At 39.6% G+C, this 11207-nt stretch overlaps 1 non-coding gene across 1 annotated transcript; it reads left to right on the forward strand.

The window, feature by feature from the left end:
* Positions 1 to 10656: 10656 nt before the first annotated feature.
* Positions 10657 to 10729, forward strand: TRNAR-ACG (transfer RNA arginine (anticodon ACG)). The gene has a single exon. It is a non-coding gene; the product is annotated as a tRNA-Arg (tRNA).
* Positions 10730 to 11207: the final 478 nt, after the last annotated feature.

Consider the following 11207-nt stretch of genomic DNA (forward strand, 5'->3'; position numbering starts at 1 on the left):
GGAGAACCACGAAGCCGTTTGCAGGTTATCTCAAAGTGTGCGAGCACCCAGAATTCCTGTGGCTTCCAGGGCACGTTTACTTAGTTCTCTTCAGTTAGGTGGCAATCTTCTTTCACGATTTGGAAGACAGTTTATCCCCAAGGTATACATACGTCTTGTTGAAAGTCTTTGACTCTTTTAAAATGCAATATTTGGATGACTTAAGAATACAGTATTTGACTCTAAAACGTATTTGTACCATCAGCCAGCGGTGACCCAGTTGACTTTTAAATGTTATGAATCCAAGCATATAGTTTCAAGCAATGATAACTCATTCTAGCCTGTGTGCTGCTAGATTTTAAATTTTGTCAAGAATACAAACCACTTGGTATGTAAATTTTTATACTGTCCTGCATTGGAGAAGGAAATGGCAACCCACACCAGTGTTCTTGCCTGGAGAATCCCAGGGACAGGGGAGCCTGGTGGGCTGCTGTCTATGGGGTCTCACAGAGTCGGACACGACTGAAGCAACTTAGCAAGATTCTTTAAAACTGTCTTATTTTACTTTTTTAAGTTAGTTTTCTTAATAAGCTAATAGGGATCTCCATGGAGCAATACTTAATATCAAATTTTAGTATGATGTTTAAAGAAGGAGCAAAGGATTCAATTTCCAATAGTAACTATGATGATGATTTGAAGTAGAGTTTATATAGGACTTCTTTTTTTAAAAGTACTTTTACATTTACTTCCTCAATCTAGTTACATAGCAATCCTACAGAGGTAGATTTTTTTTATTGACGTAATATATAAATGATAGTCTCTAATCACTTTCTGTGATTAAAAAAAGAATAAGTATAAATGAACAAAACGATCAATCTCTTGTGGAGTTTATATGTAAGAAACCCAGAAAAGTCATACAATTTTAAAAATGTATTAGTGAACACATTTGAATATAATAGAGAGCAGACAGCATTGTCACTCATGTGAGCAGATTGTTTACTAAAGAAAAAGAAATTAGCTTCTAGCCCTTTAGGTGACTGAGATGTCAAATTTCTATTTGTAAACCTATGGAAATTTTCAAACATAATGAAGTTGACATAATTAGGTAATGAACTCACATGTAATTGATTTTACAACCAACATTTTACTAATCTTATTCCCTCTATCTTTTCACTACTATTTTTGTTGGGTGGTCAGGGGTAGGTGATGAAAGGTGGGAGTGGAAGTATTTTAAGGTAAAACCTATATCATCTCACCCTAACTTCTTCATTCTGTATACCTTAGAGATAACAATTTTTTTTAATTTTATTCCACTTTCCCTTTTTATAATGTACATGCAATATCTTTATCACATTCAGCAAATTTGGCAGTAATCTCTTACTAAAAGAAGTGACTTGGCCAAAAAGTAAGTGGCAAAACTAAGATGTGAATCCAGGTTCTCTGCCCTTGGGGCTTCCCTGGTGACTAAGATGGTAAAGAATCTGCCTGTAATGTGGGAGACCTGGGTTTGATCCTGTGTTACCCACTCCAGTATTCTTGCTGGGGAATTCCATGGATAGAAAAGCCTGGTAGACTATAGTCCATGGTGTCAGGAAGAGTTGAATACGACTAAGCGATTATACTTTTCTCTGGCTCTAGCTTCTCATACTTGATTTCTTTTCCAAGCCATTTTAAACAAAGAATTGTCTTATTTAAGGGAGTATGTGGCTTCAAGTGAATGTGGAATAATTAACCATTTTTTAAAATATTTAGACCGAGAGGTTGTCTATGAGGGAGAGAGTAAATGACAACTGTTTAAAGTAAACAATTTGCTTGCTAAATATATTTATAGTTTCCCTTTATTCCTTTTCTGACATTAACAGAAATCTGTTTACCCATGTACTTTGTTTTCTGGGGTCAGTTCAAAGCTCAGGATAAAATATGGCACTCTTTTCAATGGGGCCTTCTGCCAACATTGAGTCTTAAAGATATCATCTTGCAATAACTACTTTTCCTAGGTCTCAGGGCTGGATTGTCTAAAGCAATCTTCACTTTGTTTCCTCTGATTTCATGAATAATCCTTCTTTTTTCAACAAATAGCGTTATCATGCTATCTTCTTTTAATAGTTCTACTGATTGACACATAAACCTATAATTCTAAGCTGGAAATATATGACTGTTACACACTCTAACAGCCTAGTTTATTCTAGAAATATGTAGTGCACATACAACAAAAATTCAGCTAAGAGAAACTAACAGATATATCAACCCTCTGTCCTAAAGATGATCCTTTTGCTCCTAGATTAGTCATTCATTGCACAAATATTTACTTAACACCTGCCTTGTGCCAGAATCCATAAGTGACTAGAATAGACAAAATCTCTGCCTTCCCAGAGCTTACATTTAAGAAATCTTTAAACAGAGGTTCTTAGGAGCCCTCTGTTTTGTCTCACTTTCATTTATCCATTTATTTGTTAATTCATTTATCAAAAAACACACAGAGTGTCCATCATTGCCAAGGGGTATGTTAGACAACAAGGTTGAGATTAGAAAGTATTTCATGTCTTCATCATTTGGGTGAAGGAATTGAAGAGTGTAGTGTGAACCACTGTACTGTTAAAACAAAACTGGTTTCCACTTAAATCTTTCAATTATTTTCCTGATTATCCTGTTTTCTCTCTATCAAGGATTCTTTAATCTTGTGCAGAGATATAGTATTCCTGCCTATTCCATATTAGAAGGCAGAACTAAGGGCACAAGCCATAACTTCTGAGCCATGCGTGTACCAAAGAAAACAAAGGCATTGCTGGGTGGAAGGGGTGGAAATAACATATTTTTTTAAAAAACAGGGCCAGCAGGATAGGATCTCACATTTCTGTTGGGATGTAGAGTTCACATACTTATGATGTCACTAAACATTTCTGCCAATGAGGAGATAGGAAGGGACCACAAGGTTCTACTCCTGAAGAGAAAGCTAGGATGGGCCTCAGTGTTAAAAAGTACTATAGAAAACAAAATGTAATCAAAAGATGAAAACTGAAACAGATATATTAAAAGAAGAAATAAGAGAAAAGGTAATCTTGGATCTTTAACAGTAAAAGAAGAGGGGAAAGGGGCTATGATTTGAGGGGAGTGATGATGGAGGGCAATGTTGAGACTGCAGAGCATAGGAAAATTTTTACTTCTCTTGACATTACTAGGGAATGTATTTGGTGTGCACATTTTTTTTTCCTTTCTGTTAACAAATATTCACTGAGATCTTACTACTGTAAAGCACTATGCTAAACGTAGTGGAAAATTAAGAATTCAGTGCTATTGTTCTCCAGGGACTTCTAGTGTGGGCGGTGAGACACAATACCCAGCCACCCAGGAAAAGCATAGTAACAAAACAGAGTTGTGGATGGTTGTGTCCAAGTGGTTTAGACACGATATATAGAAAAAAGGAGAAACATATCAGTTCTTGTTGGTGAGGGACATAGGGTCAGTCTGTGACCTGGGGAGGATTTGGTTAAGAGATGAGAAGGGGAGTTCTGCAAGCCTGGTTATGAAAGGCAAGGAGGTTGGACTTATATGGGCTTGTATGGGTGTTTCAGAATGGAGAGAAATCCCAAAGTAACTGAGGGCATCTAACTCATTCGCCTCCCCTTTCCCTTTTTTCAGTCAGCACCCTTTTGTGTGAAATGTGGGATAGTTAAACCATACCGAGTTCTTATCCTCATCTGCAGTTTCACTGGTTCTGCCCTTCTCTGGTGGGCCTTCAACCTCTCAACCTGGGTGAAGATAGAAAACTCAAACCAATCCTTCTTCAGTGCTCTCTTTGCAATATGCAGTGACGAGATCAAATGTTGGGTTCCACCATCAAAATCAAGTAAGTTCTGGCCTTGAAAGGGAGAGCCCTGCTTCAACCCTGTCCCTTCCCAGAAGTTTCAACCTCTTTTTCTGCCCCAGCATACCTGAAGGAAGCAATTATAAGCCCACCAGTAACAGTGGCTCATTTCAGAATGAGCCAGGGGACCAGGCCTCTCAAGGGATACCAGCCCAGCTAGAATCACTATTTTAGATCTTTTGGCAGCTTACTTCTCCTTCCATCCCTAAGCTTCCCACCAGTTGCCATTGATTCCTACCACTGCTTTTTTAGTATTCTGGGGATTCAGACCCAGAAAGAAGGGGGCCCTAGAGGGAGATCCTGGCCTCTCTCCCCTCTCCCTCCCTAATTCAGACTACTACATATTTGGTCAAATTTTCATGATCAGCGCCCTTCTTCTCTCCTTCTTCCTGAGCTTTATACTCCTGGCCTTCCCGCATTCCCTTCCTGATACCCGGAAACAGTACTTCATCTTCACAACCACCTTCTTCATCACAGGTAAGGGATGAAACGAAGAGGATCCCTTCAGTCATTCTGGTTCCGGGCTGGGGTGGTAGTCCATTGGCATAACCTCTTAGAAACAGTTGAGGGACTGTTAAGGGCAAAGGTAATACAATGACAACAAATGGAATGACAACAAAAGGAAAGAAATATAGAGTATGGGGAGTTAAAGCAACAACTTAAGTCTTGGAAATTAGCCCTATGGTCATAGATTAAACTAACCAGATGGGTTGTTGTCCACCCCCCTCCTTTTTTTTCTGCAAAACAGGTATCTGTGTGTTCCTTGCACTACTACTGCATTATCTGTATATTTTGAAAACAACTAACATTTATAAGAACACGAAAATCACCTTTCTCTACCCCTCTTTCCTCCTCATATTCAGCATCATACTGTTTTTCTTATCTGGTGAGTGTTCTTAGGGCTTAGGGAGTTTGTGGGGGTTGGAACTGAATTCAGAACAGTTATATTTATGGTGTCTCAAGTCTCAAGTATTTCACTTGAGTACTGCTAAATTTCAGACATGGATTTGGTGCAATGATATTTCATTTGCTCATTGCAGCTCCTCCTACTCTACAGTGTTAGAATGTTGCCTTTATAGAAGACATAGAATCCATTCTCCTGTACATACTGTAAGAACCATGTCTTGGAGATTGAGAGAGAAATTATAAGAAAGATTGTAGTAGAGTAAAGGGTGAGTGGGGTGAAGATTGGTATTGACAGATTAGTACTTTAGGTCCTAGACCATACTGTCGTTTGTTAATCCTGTTTAGAAACTAAATTGCATAGTAAATATCAAGTTATAGTCATTTTCCTCTTTAACATGATCACCCTTTCCTCAGGAATTCTCTGCTTGTGCAGCACCCATCATTGTTGGCTTCAGTGTGTCTTAGTACAACCAATCCAAGTGAAACCCATGCAACTCTCAGTGGACAATGGGAACTCAGTCACAGAAAGGATACCGGGTAGAGATGGCTAGCCCAACGTCAGTGATGGTAAGAAGGCTAATTTCTGAAGAAAAATCATGTCTACCCTGTAATTCAAGACTTCACAGCTATGCACACACTGTTGTTTAATTACTAAGACTAGAAAGAATTGACTTGTTACTAATCATTATTCAGATATGGATTAGGATTCCAGGAACTCAGATCTTTCATTAGAGAGAAGACACAGTTGGGATGTGGGGATGGCTGAGTGTGTTTGGCTCTGGGGACTTGAAGTGAAAAAACTTTGCCTCACCTTGAAGACCTCCCAACCCTCTCACTGGTATTCCTGGTCTCCTGGAAATAGATTTTTTTTTTTTTTAAACAGTAACAAAACTTTCTCCTGTGAAGACTTAGTTTTGATTAAAAAAAAAAAATTTCCCTGAGGAATTTTATGAGTGGAAGCTTATAACTACTGTATTGTTCAGGCCTTTTGTATTGTTCAGACTAATATGTTGTTGCATGTAACAAAACCTTATCCAAACTACCTCAACAACAACATGAAATGAATATATTGGAAAAGATGCAGAGGTGGCTCATAGACTCACAGAAAGTTCTGATATAATTAGGGTTGCATGAGAGATGTTGGGGACTGGAATTGGAACTCATTTCCTTCAAGATACTTTTCCCCCACTATTTATTAAAGGTTAATGGAATTTCCTGATCCATAAATACTAAAGTCCACAGATCCACTATCCTAAATTCCATTTGTTCGTCACTTTCAATGAATCATCAAAGCCTGTCACTTCCACCACAACCAAACCTCTGTTCCCCTCTCTGAGCCCTCCTCACACCTAGTTATCTGGACCAGGCCTTTGTTATTCCTGCTCAGACCATGGTGTCTCTACACGTGGCCTCTCCCTGCACTTTGATCTACCTCTACGAATACTGCCCAATTTGATCTTCCTCAAACCGAGAGCTGAGAATGTTCTCCTTGAAGACCTATTTTGCCTTCTTCTGTCTTCAGGATAAATTTTTTATCTTGATTATCTGGACAAATAAAGGTATTTACAAATTGGCACCAACCTATCTTTTGAAACGTTTTAATTTTTTTTTATTGTGATGCATCTCATACGTGTCACATAAGCAAAAATTATCAAAATATGTACAGTTGGAAGGATAAGAAATTAACCACCATATCTAGAAAAAAATAATATTGCTGGTATATTATAAGCCTCTAGTGCGCCCCAACAAGCTGTCTTTACAGCTACTTTTCCTGCTCCTCCAGCTCCTCTTCTCTATGCCAATTAAAACTGTAGTTCTACCTCAAGAAACTGCTTTCCTCAAACAGACCTTTTGTAACTTCTCCTCATACAAATACTGAATACTCTGGCTTTTTATTTCCTCCTTCTTTACAAGGTCAAATTTGTTTCTCCTTCAAGATTAAAGTCAAATGTGATAGCAAGAAAAACTTCTCCTGACTTCCCCTCCAGAGTTAATTGCTGTACTTCCATTCTGCTGGGAAGTCCCTGGCGGCTCAGTAAAGAAACTGCCTGTGATACAGGAGACCCAATTTCCAGCCCTGAATTGGGAAGATCCCGTTGAGGAAATGGCAGCCCACTCCAGTGTGCTTGCCTGGAGTGAAATAAGCACCTGCTCTGTAGCGCAGGGAATTCTACTCAGTACTCTGTAATGGACTATAGGGGAAAAGTATCTTTAAAAAAAAAAAGATTTTTAAACATATATAACTTTCATTTTGCTGTACTCCCAAAACAAACACAACATTGTAAATCAATGATATTCCAATAAATATTAAAAAGAAAAATCTTTAAACATACAAAAAAACAGTAAATTTTAAGACAGAAAGTGTTCAACTATGTTTATGCTGGAAAGGAACAGATTGTGATGGAGAAATAAATTTAAAATGTCAGCTGTTAAAGAAGCTGCAAAAATAAACCTGGGGATCAGTGAGCATTATATCTTTTGTAGACAAATTTAGGTAGCATAAATTACTGATTTCCAGAGTTAGGAATTTAAGTCTCCTGCCCTGCTCTGGAGCTGTTTAAGGTTGAACTTTAGATCTCTACACTATTATACACTTGTTAGCCTCTAACACTTTAAATTCAGAAACTGTAGTGTCATTTTACTATGCAGTCATGATAAGATCTGTGATGTATGGCATTATTAATAACCACTCTTATACAATTCTGATTTATAAGTCAATATGTCATCATGAGAGACTCTTGAGAGTCCCTTGGACTATAAAGAGATCAAACCAGTCAATCCTAAAGGAAATAACCCCTGAATATTCATTGGAAGGATTGATGCTGAAGCTGATACTCCAATACTTTGGCCATTTGATACAAAGAGCCAACACATTGGAAAAGACCTTTATGCTGGGAAAGATTGAAGGAAAAAGGAGAAGAGTGAGATGGTGAAGGGTGAGATGTTTAGATAGCATCAGTGACTCAAAGGACATGATCTTAAACAAACTCCAGGTGATAATGAAGGACAGGGAAGCCTGGCATGCTGCAGTCCCATGGGGATCACAGAGTCAGACACGACTTAGCAACTGAACAACAACATGTAATCATGACAACTAATGTACTTGTTCTAAATACAAATACTGAATATAAGCTGTATATCAGATGCTTTTTGTAATGGTTAGCTCTGGAAACTTATGTCTAATGTTGATGCTGACAACAGTGGGCTTGGCAGCAACGAGGGTTCAGTTAGTCCTTCCCCAAGAGGGTGTTAAAGTATTAGATTAAAAAAAAAAAAAGAAAGAAAGAAACCTTGCTGTGCAAGTAAGGTATGAAAGCAAATCATAGAGTGAAAGGAAGGAGTCTCCAGTCAGCAGTTTGGACAGGACCGGCAGTTTGCCTTGAACTCCTGGGTTTTGGTACCAAATGATCTCAGAGGGAGAGCAGTGAGCAGTCCTGAAAAGAGATCTTAGTTTCCTGCCCAGAAAGTAAACCTGGGGAACCTGGATGAAAACTGAAAGTTCTAGCCACTAGACCACTGGGGGCTAGAAGTTAGAAGCAAAGTGGCCCTGGCTCTTGCTCCTGTTTGAAAGCAAGAGTGTTTCAAGGAGTCAGAAACTGTAAAAACAGGCCCAAAGTTTATTATTAGAGACACAGCACAATGTATGGGAGAGCACACAGGAAAACAGCTTCTACCTAACTAGCTTAGATAGAAGACTAACTAACTTAGATAGAAAACTAGCTTCTATCTCACTCAGAAGCGAGGCAGAGATACACACCCGGAGAGGAGTGCAGGCGACCTGAGTGTGAAGGAGCTCAGAAAGGAGGTGATGTAAACCACTTATATAGGACAGTCCTTCAGGGTCTTTGTTACCTTTGGCCAAGTTTCTTGCTCCTTTCTTCACATCTGACTGGTCCATGGATCCTCTCCAAGATGTGTGTGCGACATTTTTCTAAGATGGATCCCACCACAGAGGCCTAATAAGTGTGTCCACACTTATTATGAAATGGGGCCCACTCCCTTTTCGACCCGCAAGAAGCCCTTCCTGCGTGTGTATAGACAAGGAAGTCTTCCTTAATCTTAGGAGTGGGCAGCTTATCTCTTTATCAGAGCTCAACTTTTAGCTTTGTTCTTGGAGTGTCTGGGTGAGAACAAAGGCTCCATTTTATTCCACTCGACAAACACCAAGTGTCTGGACCAGAGGCCCACTGTCTCCTACCTCAATGTGAGCTAACAAGGTAAGGAATGAAGGTCCTGAACAACTAAAAAATGCCTACTTCATTTTATTTCAAATATGGGAATGGTGTAGGGTATAGCAACTAATATTGCTTGTTTGTTCCACCGCCAGTTAACAACAGCAGAGCCCCTATTCCTCCTCTCGAACAGAAACATGATTTCATTCACATAACCTTTTCTATACTGCCTTGGCTTTGCAGGAGGTGGACCCTATCTCAGCTGCATAGGCAGAGTTATGATTGATCTAACTGATCACAGTGGTCACATTCTTGGCAGTACTTGGATTAGGTAAGAATGTGTGATACAAAGCTAGCCAATGTGAGGGGGAAATCCACTAAGGAATGTATAAGAGAAGTTGTTGTTAACAAGAGATACAATAAAGAAGTCTGCTTATTTTCCTGGAGTTTATCTTGATATTGTGAAAGTCAGAAGTACTACAAGGAAACCAGCTGGTGTATAAGATCCATATAGTGAGAATGACATAATGCAAAGACTCGGTCATTCAAATAATCTTGGTTCTGAATAACATCATAGAGTTACTGAATTAATGAGGCTCATAGCCTCCCTACCTTTTTGACTTGTCATGTATGATAGTAAATCCATTGTAAGTCAGTTGAATGCTGTCGTTCAAATAATTGTAGAGCTATTACCGAAAGTGTCCTTTATTGGGGAGGAATCTTCAGGCTAGATGTCTTATAGTTCTGTAAGAATTGTGTTCTAAGTCCTCCTGATCATTGGCATTATGAAAAACTCGAAACAAGCTACATAAATGATATTAAAAATATTGGTCTGGTGCGCCCTTGGTTCACTAAGTTTTTTCATTGCTGTCAGCAGACTCTGCATTCTCTTCACTTAGAAGGCCTACTTCTCAGCCAGTAGCTCCAGCCCAGTCCTACTGTCTGATTGTCACTGGCTTCAGACTTAATGGACACATGCCCAGCCTCCACCCCTGAGTACATAAACAGCCACCATGAGCCTCAAAGTATATTCAGGAAACTAGAACTCTGCCGCTGTACATAGCATGCCTTTGCTCTTCCATTTAAACATCTGGGTTGAGACAGCATTGAATCACAGACTCGTGATGCCTACCTGTACCATAAACTGTTTTCCTGATGCTTACAGGCATTTTTCTCAACACTTCGTTCATGCATGCAAACTTTTAATGTAAAATTAGTCATTGTAGATACGGAGCATGCTGGCCTTAAGAAATATACAATTGAGTGGGGAGCACCACTGAGCAAACAGCTGTTCACAACAATGTGATAAATGCCGAAATGAGGGGTGTGCTCTGCACCCTAGGCGTACAAGGAAAGAGCAAGATCCAAACGGGGCAGGGGAAATTAAGGACTCGATTAGGTTTGCGAATATTTCTGTTATTTTATTTGTTTACTCTGGTCCCTGTTTTCCGATTTCCTTCCGTTCTCATTAGCAAAGTCCTAAGAACTCCATCATTCGCTCCTTCCAGCCCCTTCACCAGGAGGTCAAGGACTTTAGGCTGGCAGGTTATTGCTGTAATGAGGCTTCAAAGTAGACCATAATTCCTTATATCGTCCCATCTGGGAAAGTAGAGGGCAGAAAAATCAAAAGAAGAGCGAGTGTACATCGGCTACATCCAGAAATTCCATGATATGAAAGTGCAAAAACTTCTTAAATGCTAATTAATGATGGTTTTAAGAGCACCCATACCGATAGGGCCAGTGGCGCAATGGATAACGCGTCTGACTACGGATCAGAAGATTCCAGGTTCGACTCCTGGCTGGCTCGAAGTTCCCTCTCCCCTCTTTAGGGGGGTGGTAGGGTGGTATGTTTTTACAACCCACCTGAGACTCTCTTAGTATGAGGGAGTCCTCTTTAAACCTTTATTGTGACTTGTTCGATCACCACAAAAATGAAGGGAAGATGACCTGGGCGGGGCTAGAAAAGATACACAAAAGAATAAGACAGGAATCTTGCACATCAACTAATATCTTTTGTACTATAGCCTGTTACATGGAAATCTCTCCCTTTTGAGAACGCTTGCCTCTTGAGAATATAGTGCTCTCTAGAGAATAGAATCCTCGACGAATTCTGCAAAAATTTCTCCAACGTTCAACTGTCAAAGTTTACACCGAAATAAGCAAAAGCGATGTCATAAACAACAAAGGAGAGAACCGTAAGTAGGCAGGGCAGTTCAGTTCAGTTCAGTCGCTCAGCCGTGTCCGACTCTTTGCGACCCCAGGGAGGGCAGAACGCGTGGGAATCA

This window comes from Ovis canadensis, chromosome 20, assembly GCF_042477335.2.
Source record: "Ovis canadensis isolate MfBH-ARS-UI-01 breed Bighorn chromosome 20, ARS-UI_OviCan_v2, whole genome shotgun sequence".
NCBI classification, from domain to species: domain Eukaryota; kingdom Metazoa; phylum Chordata; class Mammalia; order Artiodactyla; family Bovidae; genus Ovis; species Ovis canadensis.